This window comes from Triticum dicoccoides, chromosome 7B, assembly GCF_002162155.2.
Source record: "Triticum dicoccoides isolate Atlit2015 ecotype Zavitan chromosome 7B, WEW_v2.0, whole genome shotgun sequence".
NCBI classification, from domain to species: domain Eukaryota; kingdom Viridiplantae; phylum Streptophyta; class Magnoliopsida; order Poales; family Poaceae; genus Triticum; species Triticum dicoccoides.
This window is the reverse complement of record NC_041393.1, coordinates 62,260,089-62,271,254: the sequence shown is the minus strand read 5'-3', so window position 1 is coordinate 62,271,254 and position 11,166 is coordinate 62,260,089.

The window sequence follows — 11,166 nt, the reverse complement described above, 5'->3', positions numbered from 1 at the left end:
GTGGAAGTTTCAAAGACAAACAATAGAAATGACCTAATTGATATGCAGCGGAAGATGAACTACAACAAGCAAGCCATAGTCAAGTATGCAATGGTGTTAACGTACGAAGACTAATAGCATCTAGGTAGTAAGGATCAGGGTGGAAGATAGTATGAAGCCAATCAACAATAGTAGTCAAGCAATGAAGTCAAACAGATAAGACAAATAAGCAACGACTTCACGAAGACAAACTCAAAGTAAAGGAGGGAAGGGATAGAACCAGTCACTTGTTGAAGACACAGGATTTGTTGGACCAGTTCCAGTTGCTGTGACAACTGTACGTCTGGTTAGGGAGGCTGAGATTCAACTCAGAAGACCGCGTTTTCACCTTATTCCCCTTGAGCTAAGGACACACAGTCCTCGCCCAATCACTCTGGTAAGACTTCAAGGTAGACTTCCGAACCTTCACAGACTTCGTTCACCGGCAATCCACAATGACTCTTGGATGCTCAGAACGCGATGCCTAACCGGCTGGAGGATACATAGTCCTCAAGTGTAATAATTCTTCAGGTCACACAGACAGAAAGACTTCAGTGATGCCTAACACTCTTTGGCTCTGGGTGTTTGGGCTTTGTCCTTGCAAGGATTTCTCTCTCAAAGGCTTCGAGGTGGGTTGCTCTCAAAACGACAAAAGCCGTAAACTAACTCTGAGCAGCCACCAATTTATGGTGTAGGGGGTGGGCTATTTATAGCCACAAGGCAACCCGACCTGATATGTCCGAAATGACCCTGGGTCACTAAGGAACTGACACGTGTTCCAACGGTCAGATTTCAAACACACACGGCAACTTTACTTGGGCTACAAGCAAAGCTGACTCATCCAGCTCTGGATAAGATTTGCTCTCATTGTCTTCGCTCGAAGACATAGGATTTGGGTTGAGCATCACTTCAGTCACTCTGACTTAGTTCACTTGGACCCCACTTAACAATACGGTGGTTCCTATGACTCAACACAGAAGAAAAGGAAACAACAAAACAACTCAGTCTTCGCGCTCCATAGTCTTCACTCAATGTCTTCTCATGTCATTGTCTTCAATGTGAATATCTTCACACACCACCATTTTCTTCAATGTCTTCATACCTTTTTAGGGGTCATCTCCGGTAGGTAAACCGAATCAATGACGCACACTACCTGTGTTATCCTGCAATTCTCACAAACGCATTAGTCCCTCAACCAACTTTGTCGTCAATACTCCAAAACCAACTAGGGGTGGCACTAGATGCACTTACAAAGGGGAAGTGTCCTGGTAATCCGAGTCAGAAGAATTAAGCGGTTGACGAATGAGACCCACCAAGGGATAAAAGATATTTAAAACAGAAGTGACCTCATTCCAGCGATTCCTTGGGGTGTTTGGTAAGCCGGAGGAGAGCTCCGCATCCTTGCTGGTCCGGTTCTGCCTCCGGCTCTCGTGGATTTGCCGCTTCAAAAGAAATTGAGGATCGTGATGAGCTAAAGGATGAGAAAACCTTGCTTTCCGGGTCACTCTGCAGATTTTCCGTCTTGGCAAAGGCTCGGAGTCAGAGGTAAGGATAGTTACCTCGTCATCCTTGTTACGGCTTGCTCCCGTGTCCTCCTGCTGATAATTAGTGTCAATAAGATGGTTAAAAAATAAGCCAAGGGAGTCAAGGGCTACCTCTGACTCCGAAGAGTCTGCTAGCCGAAGCACGTCAGAGGCGGTGGCCTTTTTGCCCTTCCTTTTAGCAGCCTCTTTCCTGGCGGCTTTCTTCTCTTTCCTAGCTTTCTTGGCAGCTTTATGGTCATATTTGACCTTCCAGAATTTATCACCCGCCTGCGAAGATTAGCATATGCATGCGTATGGGTGAAACATTGAAAAATTAAAGTAGTCATTTCAAATGAGTGGTTTACCTTTGGAGCCGGGTTAGCTCTGCAGAAGGGGGCTAAGCCCACCTTGCCATAGTCCGCCAGGCTTTCGTTCAGAAGAGACTTGGTCATATCATCAATAACATCTTCAGGTAAGTCATCCGGGCTATGATGCAGAGGATCATTATTTGCGCCAGTGTAATCGCACATCAAGCCGGGCGGTGGCTCAATGGAATAACCCGCCAGGCGAGCCAAACCCGGACCAGGTCGATGCCTCTCAACTCATTCCCCAGAAGAGCCTTGATCTTGGCCAAAGTGAGGGCAAGTGATTTACGTTTGGCGGCTGTAATCCTGTCAGGCAGATGATGGTTGGGTCCAAGACGAAGAGCGCGAAAGCCAGGCAGAGGATTTTCACCAGCCGGAGAGGTATCTTTGTAGTAAAACCATGTCATATTCCAATCTTTGGGGTGGCTCGGCGGGTTAGAGTAAGGAAAGATCACATCCCTATGGCGCTGGATTGAGACACCGCCAAGTTCTAAGCTCTGGCCGCTAGCACATTCATTCTGGCGGTTCAAATAGAACAATTCCCTAAAAAGCAGCAGATTGGGTTCTTCTCCAAGGTATACTTCACTGAATACTTGGAAGTTGCAGATATTAGACACGGAATTGGGTCCGATGTCTTGTGGGTGAAGATCAAAGAAATTCAGTACGTCTCTGAAGAATTTTGAGCCAGGAGGAATGAAACCCCGGTTCATATGATTTGTGAAAACGACAACCTCTCCGTCTTTGGGTTGAGGAAATTCCTCCTCCAGGTCAGGAGCAGATAAGGCATGACTTCTTTTTTCGGCAGATAGCCAGTCTTCATAAAGTCATCCAAGGTGCTGTCAGTGACAATGGATTTAACCTAGTTGCAGGAGGTAGGTGCCTTTGGTGCCATTCTGATTGAAAGCCTAAGACAAAGTAAAAGTGCCGGCTCAAATTTAAGCCGGGCAGGACAAAAATATTACTGTGCATATTCAAAATGGCGGCTTACGAAGGGGCATAATGGTATAAGGATAATTATGTCATGGTTAGTTAAGCCGCCATAGGCTCTATAAGCCGTCAAGACTATTTAAACCGCCGAGGGTGGTTCAAGTTATTAATTGAGCATTGCCTCCTTAAAGCCGGCGATCAGAGTTGCCATGGCTAGATAAATCTAACAAGTGCAGATTTTTTCCTAAGTGTTGTACAAACAGGTTTCACAATTTGCAGCTGATATTTTGGATCAAACAGATATTCAGAAAAGAAAATTTTCTAGACCTAAAACAGGGCGCAGAAGAGTTCAAGCGCTATAATGGGGATTTTCTTACATGTAAAGGAGATCTACTTGTACCCAAAATGGACGTGGAACACGTACCGCATAAGATCTATGATATTTTTGGATCAAAAGAAGCCATAGCAGACAAAACACAAGCACTAAGATGAACTTCGCGCAGTATAGAAGAACACGCTAGCCCTAGCACGGATCTATGGCACAGAAAGGGGAAAACTTACTGCAAGAGATTCGTTGTGGAAGGGCGCCGCCGTTTTCTAGTCAAGATCAGGTTGATGCAGCGGCCAAAGTCGACGGAGACGAGATGCGCTGCGGCGGTGGCGGCGGAGCTCCAGTGGCAGATGGGGGCGAGAGGAATAAGACACGAACGGAAGAATGAGGAAGACCTAGTCGGGTCTATTTATAAGGAAGGGCCATTAAAAGAGCACGAAAAATGAGGAAGCCGAAAATATGAGTTATCCAACTACAAGGACACCTCGATTTTCGGGATGGTCATCAAGACAAAGATCCGTTGGGATGAATTGGACAAAATGTGCTTTTATGACAGGTGACGTCATGGCGGGTTACCACAAATTCAGAGGATGACGTCATGGCGGGTTACAAAAATTTCATAAAGGCAGAAAAAATTTCCTCAAGTGTTGAAGATTTACATGAACAAGCTCAAATCAATCTGGGGCCTAATGTTGGGGATATAACTATTAGTATGACCCGCCCAGGAGGGGCCGGGTTATACTTGCAAATATTCTTACAGCCCAAGACCCAGGATGTAGATGGCGGCTTAGTTAAGGGCCTAAGGCCCAGAGGCAACTTAAGGCCCGTAGTGATAAACCGCCATGTATGTGTGACTTGTATTGTAAGGCAAGAATAGTTAAGAGACCAAGCCGGACACTATTTATGAGCCGGCCGGGACTCTGTGAGCCATAGGGTGTCAACCTCTGTATATAAAGGGACGACTCGACGGCAGTTCAGGGCAAGTAACATCAACTCAAGAGCTAGGTCAAGCGATTTGCTCCCTGGTTATCGAGACATAAGCAATCCCACTCAAAACTGGATCATAGGCTTTTACCTTCATCGTAAGGAGCCGAACCAGTATAAACCTTGTGTCCTTTGTCCCGATTAACCCCATCAAGCTTCCTAGTTGCGATGGCTCCATGACTAAGTCCTTTCACTAGGACACCTGTTGTGACAATTCCATGACATCATGTTCAACCAAATTAAGAGCTCCATCCTGAGCTGGGTCATGCTCATGCGGCTGGTCACGGTGTCGGGCGTTGCTTGAAATAGCTGGTGAGTCCATGTGCCTGTTGTAGCTCCGGCTCGGGCGGTGGGTCGAGTGGATCCTATCCCGGCTATAAGAATATGCCTCCTGCTGCGCCAAGGCTGTTTGAAGAAGTTCCCTGACCCTTCGTGTTTCAACCGTTGTTGGAGAGTCACCATCCACCGGGAGAGCCGCCAATCGTGCCGCCGCAGCGATCATGTTCTCCAAAGGGTTAGAATAATGACCCAATGGTGTCGGTACATGCTGAGGTGGGGTAGTATTCAGCCAAGGGGGTTCCGTCACACGTGGTTGAACCGGCGTCCCAGCCCTAAGTGCCACAGCCTGGTTTATCTCCGGCGGGTTACTGGGCCCTGCTCCGGGCGTGCGGAAGAGGTTTATAGGCTCATAACCCACATGAAGACGGGACTGATGCCTTCTCCTCATGATCTCATTTGACATGTTCTGATCCATCATGAGCTGGAAAGCCTGCGACTGAATCCGCTGAGCCTGAGCATCCAGAGCCACCAGTTCCGCGGTCATCCTGGCGTCCTCTGCCACCAAGTCTTCTTTAGCTTGCACTATGTCCTGCTTTAACTGCGCCACTTCCATATCATGTTGAGCTTGATTTGCCAGGTTGACTACAGTCGTTAGCAGGGCTGTCAACTTATCCATTAAAGCCATCAAAGCCTGAGCCGGTGAGCGCACAGGGCCTCCTACCCCGGCTGCTGTTACCGCTGCTGACCCAGAAGTCATTGTTGTCGCAGCCGTAGAGTTCTGCCCGGGTTGCGTGCTAGCCATGAAGATCCCGACTCTGTTTGGTGGCTCAAAAGGGTCCGGAATACTGTTGCCATCGGAACAGCCCCCAATCCCGCCATCTTGCAACTGATACAACGAATCGGTCTCACCCGTGTACGACTCACAATCAGAGTAGATGGTCGTCTCACCGCCAGACACAGATCCTTCCAAAAATTCCCCTCCATTGATGCATCCCACGAAAGCATGCTTCATGGAGGTCTAAGCTCGGGCGGGTCTCACACGCTGAGCCGTCTCGATGATGTCGGTGAAGATGTCCGGCTCAGGGCCCGGTCACCGATCTTGCCGATTGAGGGAGTCCTGGATTAAGGGGTCCTCGGACAGCCGGACTATATACTTTGGCCGGACTATTGGACTATGAAGATACAAGTTTAAAGACTTCGTCCCGTGTCCGGATGGGACTCTCCTTTGTGTGGAAGGCAAGCTTGGACATTCGGATATGTAGATTTCCTTCTATGTAACCGACTCTATGTAACCCTAGCCTCCTCCGGTGTCTATATAAACCGGAGGGTTTAGTCCGTAGGACAACAACAATCATAATCATAGGCTAGCTTCTAGGGTTTAGCCTCTACGATCTCGTGGTAGATCAACTCTTGTAATACTCATATCATCAAGATCAATCAAGCAGGAAGTAGGGATTACCCCCATCGAGAGGGCCCGAACCAGGGTAAAACATCATGTCCCTTGCCTCCTGTTACCATTAGCCTTAGACGCATAGTTCAGGACCCCCTACCCGAGATCCGCCGGTTTTGACACCGACATTGGTGCTTTCATTGAGAGTTTCATTGTGTCATCGCTGTAAGGCTTCATGGCCCCTTCGATCATCTTCAACGACGCGGTCCAGGAGGAGGTTTTCCTCCCCGGACAGATCTTTGTATTCGGCGGCTTCATACTGCGGGCCAACTCGCTTGGCCATCTGGAGCAGATCGATAGCTACGCCCCTGGCCGTCAGGTCAGCTTTGGAAGCTTAAACTATACTGCTGACATCCGCGGAGACTTGAACTTCGACGGATTCAAGCCCATGCCAGGCACCGAACGGTCACGACGGGCATGACTTTGATCTGCCGTTGGGCAGTATTTGGGAGATCGCGCCTGCGGTGGCACCGAGAATCAATCTGGAGCAGATCGTGCCTTCCGCGGGCGGGTGGATGGACCCCGCCACAGAGGCCGCACACTCATCAACGTCGGAGCCGAACATTAATCCCACCTCCTATGAGGGTGGTGTCATCGGACCCTTGGACTCGTCTCCGGCTACAGGATCTAAACCGCGTGCGTCCGTGCCTATCGAATCGCATTGGGCGCCCGTCATGGAGTTCACCGCCGTGGATATTTTTCGGCACTCGCCCTTGGATGATGTGCTAAACTCATTAAGGTGTATGTCCTTGTCAGGAGATTCTTGGCCAAACTATGTCCGACTCGAGTGGGGAGCGGACGACGAAGAAATTCGTCCCCCACCCACCACCCACTTCATAGCCACTGTCAACGACTTAACCGACGTGCTTGACTTCGACTCTGAAGACATCGACGGTATGGACGACGATGCAGGAGAAGAACAGGAACCACCGCCTATAGGGCGCTGGACAACCACCTCATCATATGATATTTATATGGTGGACACCCCTAAAGAAAACAATGGTGACGAGGCAACGGAAGATAACCCCTTGGGGAAGCAATCTAGACACCGGCGTCATTGGCGCCGCTCCAAGCCCCACCATAGCAAAAATAGTGATGCCGGCACAAGAGATAACAATCCGGATGGTGCCGAAGATGAAGACAATCCTGCCCAGCCAGGCTTCGAGCAGGCCGAGCAAGAGGATGGGCAAGCTAGCCCTAAAGAACAGGCAACTAATAGAGAATCAGAGGATGATAATTACATGCCTCTATCCAAAGACGAAGTGGGCCTTGGTGACGAAGAATTCATCGTGCCTGAGGATCCCGTCGAGCAGGAGCGCTTCAAATGCCGACTTATAGCCACTGCAAAAAGCCTAAAGAAAAAGCAGCAACAGCTTCAAGCTGATCAAGATCTGCTAACTGATAGATGGACCGAGGTCCTGGCTGCCGAGAAATACGGACTCGAGCGCCCTAGCAAAAGCTACCAAAAGCACAGGCTGCTACCTCAACTTGAGAGGAGGCTTTAAAGCCCATGCTACCAGCGCATGATGCGGCTGACCGACCACCCCGTGGCCGAGACAAAGCGGCGTACCAGCCCGAAATCCAGACCGCACCCCGTGGCCAATCAAACAATAACACTAACACCCGGGGCTACACGAAGGACCTGGGAGATGTATTGGAAAACAAAGCAGGATAGTCAAGATCGATCTACGGATCACGGGGGCGTGCCACAAGACGTGACGATGACCGTCATGCCGGATACAATAAACCAAAGTCCGGTCGGGCTGAATATAATAGACCGGATTCATTTGAAACACATCGGGATGTAGCCCGGCACAGAGGCGCCGCACACCCCCTATGCTTCACTGATGAAGTTATGGATCACGAATTCCCAGAAGGGTTTAAACCCGTAAACATCGAATCATATGATGGCACAACAGACCCCACGGTATGGATCAAAGATTTTCTTCTCCACATCCACATGGCCCGCGGCGATGACTTACATGCCATAAAGTACCTACCACTTAAGCTCAAAGGACCAGCTAGGCGTTGGCTGAATAGCCTGCCAGCAAGCTCCATTGGCAGTTGGGAGGATCTGGAAGACGCGTTCCTCGATAACTTCCAGGGCACTTACGTGCGACCACCGTATGCTGATGACTTAAGTCACATAACCCAGCAGTCCGAAGAGTCAGCCAGGAAATTCTAGACTCGGTTCCTATCTAAAAAGAACCAAATTGTCGACTGTCTGGATGCCGAAGCCTTAGCGGCCTTCAAGCACAACATCCACGACGAATGGCTCGCCCGACATCTCAGTCAAGAGAAGAGAAAGTCCATGGCAGCCCTCACGACACTCATGACCCGCTTCTGCGCGGGCGAGGACAGCTGGCTGGCTCGTAGCAACATCACACCCAAAACTCAGGTGATTCAGACGCCAGGGATAGCAACAGCAAGCCGCGACAGAATAGACACAAGCGTCGCAATAATGGCGACAATGCCGAAGACACGGCAGTCAATGCCGGATTCAGAGGCTTTAAATCCGGACAACAGAAAAAAGCCATTCAAAAGAAATAGTCTGGGCTCGTCCAGTTTGGACCGCATACTCGATCGCTCATGTCAAATTCACGGCACCCTCGATAAACCAGCCAACCACACCAACAGGGAATGTCGGGTGTTGAAACAGGCCAGCAAGTTGAATGCCGTAAACAAGGAAAAGGGGTTGCATAACAACAACAACGGGGACCCCGACCGCCGAACACGGGAGGACAGAAGAAATTCCCTCCCCGGGTGAAAACAGTGAATATGATATACGCAACCCATATCCCCAAGCGGGAACGGAAGCATGCACTAAGGGACGTCTATGCGATGGAGCCAGTCGCCCCAAAATTCAACCCATGGTCCTCTTGTCCGATCACTTTCGATCGCAGGGACCATCCTACCAGTATCCGTCATGGCGGTTCGGCCGCATTGGTCCTTGACCCCATCATCGACGGATTCCATCTCACACGAGTCCTCATGGACGGTGGCAGCAGCCTGAACCTGCTCTATCAGGATACAGTGTGCAAAATGGGCATTGACCCCTTAAGGATCAAACCCACAAAAACCACCTTCAAGGGTGTCATACCCGGTGTAGAGGCCTGTTGTACGGGCTCAATCACACTGGAAGTGGTCTTCGGATCTCCGCATAATTTCCGAAGCGAGGAGTTAATCTTCGACATTGTCCCCTTCCGGAGTGGCTATCATGCACTGCTCGGACGAACCGCATTCGCCAAATTCAATGTGGTACCGCATTATGCATACCTCAAGCTCAAAATGTCGGGACCTCGCGGGGTTATTACAGTTAATGGAAACATAGAGTGCTCGCTTCGTACAGAGGAGCACACCGCGGCCCTCGCGGTGGAAGTACAAAACAGCCTTCTTAGGAAAATAGCCAATTCAGCGAGAAAGACCCCAGAGACCGTCAAGCGAGTCTGTAGGATCGGAAGTATGTCTAGAGGGGGGTGATTAGACTACTTGACCAAATAAAAAATTTATCCTTTTCCCAATTTTAGTCTTTAGCATATTTTAGCTATCTTAGCACAAGTCAAGCAATCTTAATACAATTCAAGCAAGCATGCAAAGAGTATATGAGCAGCGGAAAGTAAAGCATGCAACTTTCAAGAATGTAAAGGGAAGGGTTTGGAGAATTCAAACGCAATTGGAGACACGGATGTTTTTGTCGTGGTTCTGATAGGTGGTGCTATTGTACATCCACGTTGATGGAGACTTCAACCCACGAAGGGTAACGGTTGCGCGAGTCCACGGAGGGCTCCACCCAAGAAGGATCCACGAAGAAGCAACCTTGTCTATCCCACCATGGCCGTCGCCCACGAAGGACTTGCCTCACTAGCGGTAGATCTTCATGAAGTAGGCGATCTCCTTGCCCTTACAAACTCCTTGGTTCAACTCCACAATCTTGTCGGAGGCTCCCAAGTGACACCTAGCCAATCTAGGAGACACCACTCTCCAAGAAGTAACAAATGGTGTGTTGATGATGAACTCCTTGCTCTTGTGCTTCAAATGATAGTCTCCCCAACACTCAACTCTCTCTCACAGGATTTGGATTTGGTGGAAAGAAGATTTGAGTGGAAAGCAACTTGGGGAAGGCTAGAGATCAAAATTCATATGGTAGGAATGGAATATCTTGGCCTCAACACATGAGTAGGTGGTTCTCTCTCAGAAACAGCAAGTTGGAAGTGTAGGTTTGTTCTGATGGCTCTCTCCACGAATGAAGAGGAGGTGGAGGGGTATGTATAGCCTCCACACAAAATCTAACCGTTACACACAACTTACCAAACTCGGTGGGACCGAATTGAGAAACTCGGTCAGACCGATTTAGCAAATCTAGTGACTGTTAGGATTTTCGGTGGGATCGACATACAACTTGGTAGGACCGATATGATTAGGGTTAGGGCATAACGTAATCTCGCTGAGACCGATTACACAAACTCGGTGAGACCGATTTTGGTAATAAGCTAACCAGAGAGTTGGTCAAGTAAACTTGGTGGGACCGGTTCGCTCATTTTGGTGGGACCGAAATGTTACGAAAAGGAAATAGGGAGTTTACATTGCAATCTCGGTGGGACCGATCGCTCATCTTGGTGGTACCGAAACGTTACGAAGGGAAATAGAGAGATTACAATCCCATCTCGGTGAGACCAAGATCCCTATCAGTGAGACCGATTTGCCTAGGGTTTGTGGCAGTGGCTATGACATCTGAACTCGGTGGCGCCGGGTAGAAAGAATCGGTAGGGCCGAGTTTGACTTTTGGGTTTAGGTCATATGTGGATGTGAGAAAGTAGTTGAGGGTTTTGGAGCATATCACTAAGCACTGTGGAGCAAGAAACTCATTAAGCAACACCTCATCCCTTCTTGATAGTATTGCCTTTTCCTATAGACTCAATGTGATCTTGGATCACTAAAATATAAAATGTAGAGTCTTGAGCTTTTGAGCTTGAGCCAATCCTTTTATCCTTAGCATTTTTAGGGATCCACTTTTCTCATCCTTGCCATGCCATTCATTGAGCTTTTCCTGAAATATTCATCTTGGAATGATGTTAGCTCAATGAGCTCTATGTTGTTAGGAATTACCAAAACCACCTAGGGATAGTTGCGCTTTCAATATCCCCCTTTTTGGTAATTGATGACAACATATAGATCAAAGCTTCGACAAATGATAATAAGAGTGAAAAATATTGTCGCTTTGAGAAGTATGTGATAAGCAAGAGCTCCCCCTAAATTTGTGCATAGTTTAAGATTTGCTTTGGACTGCAA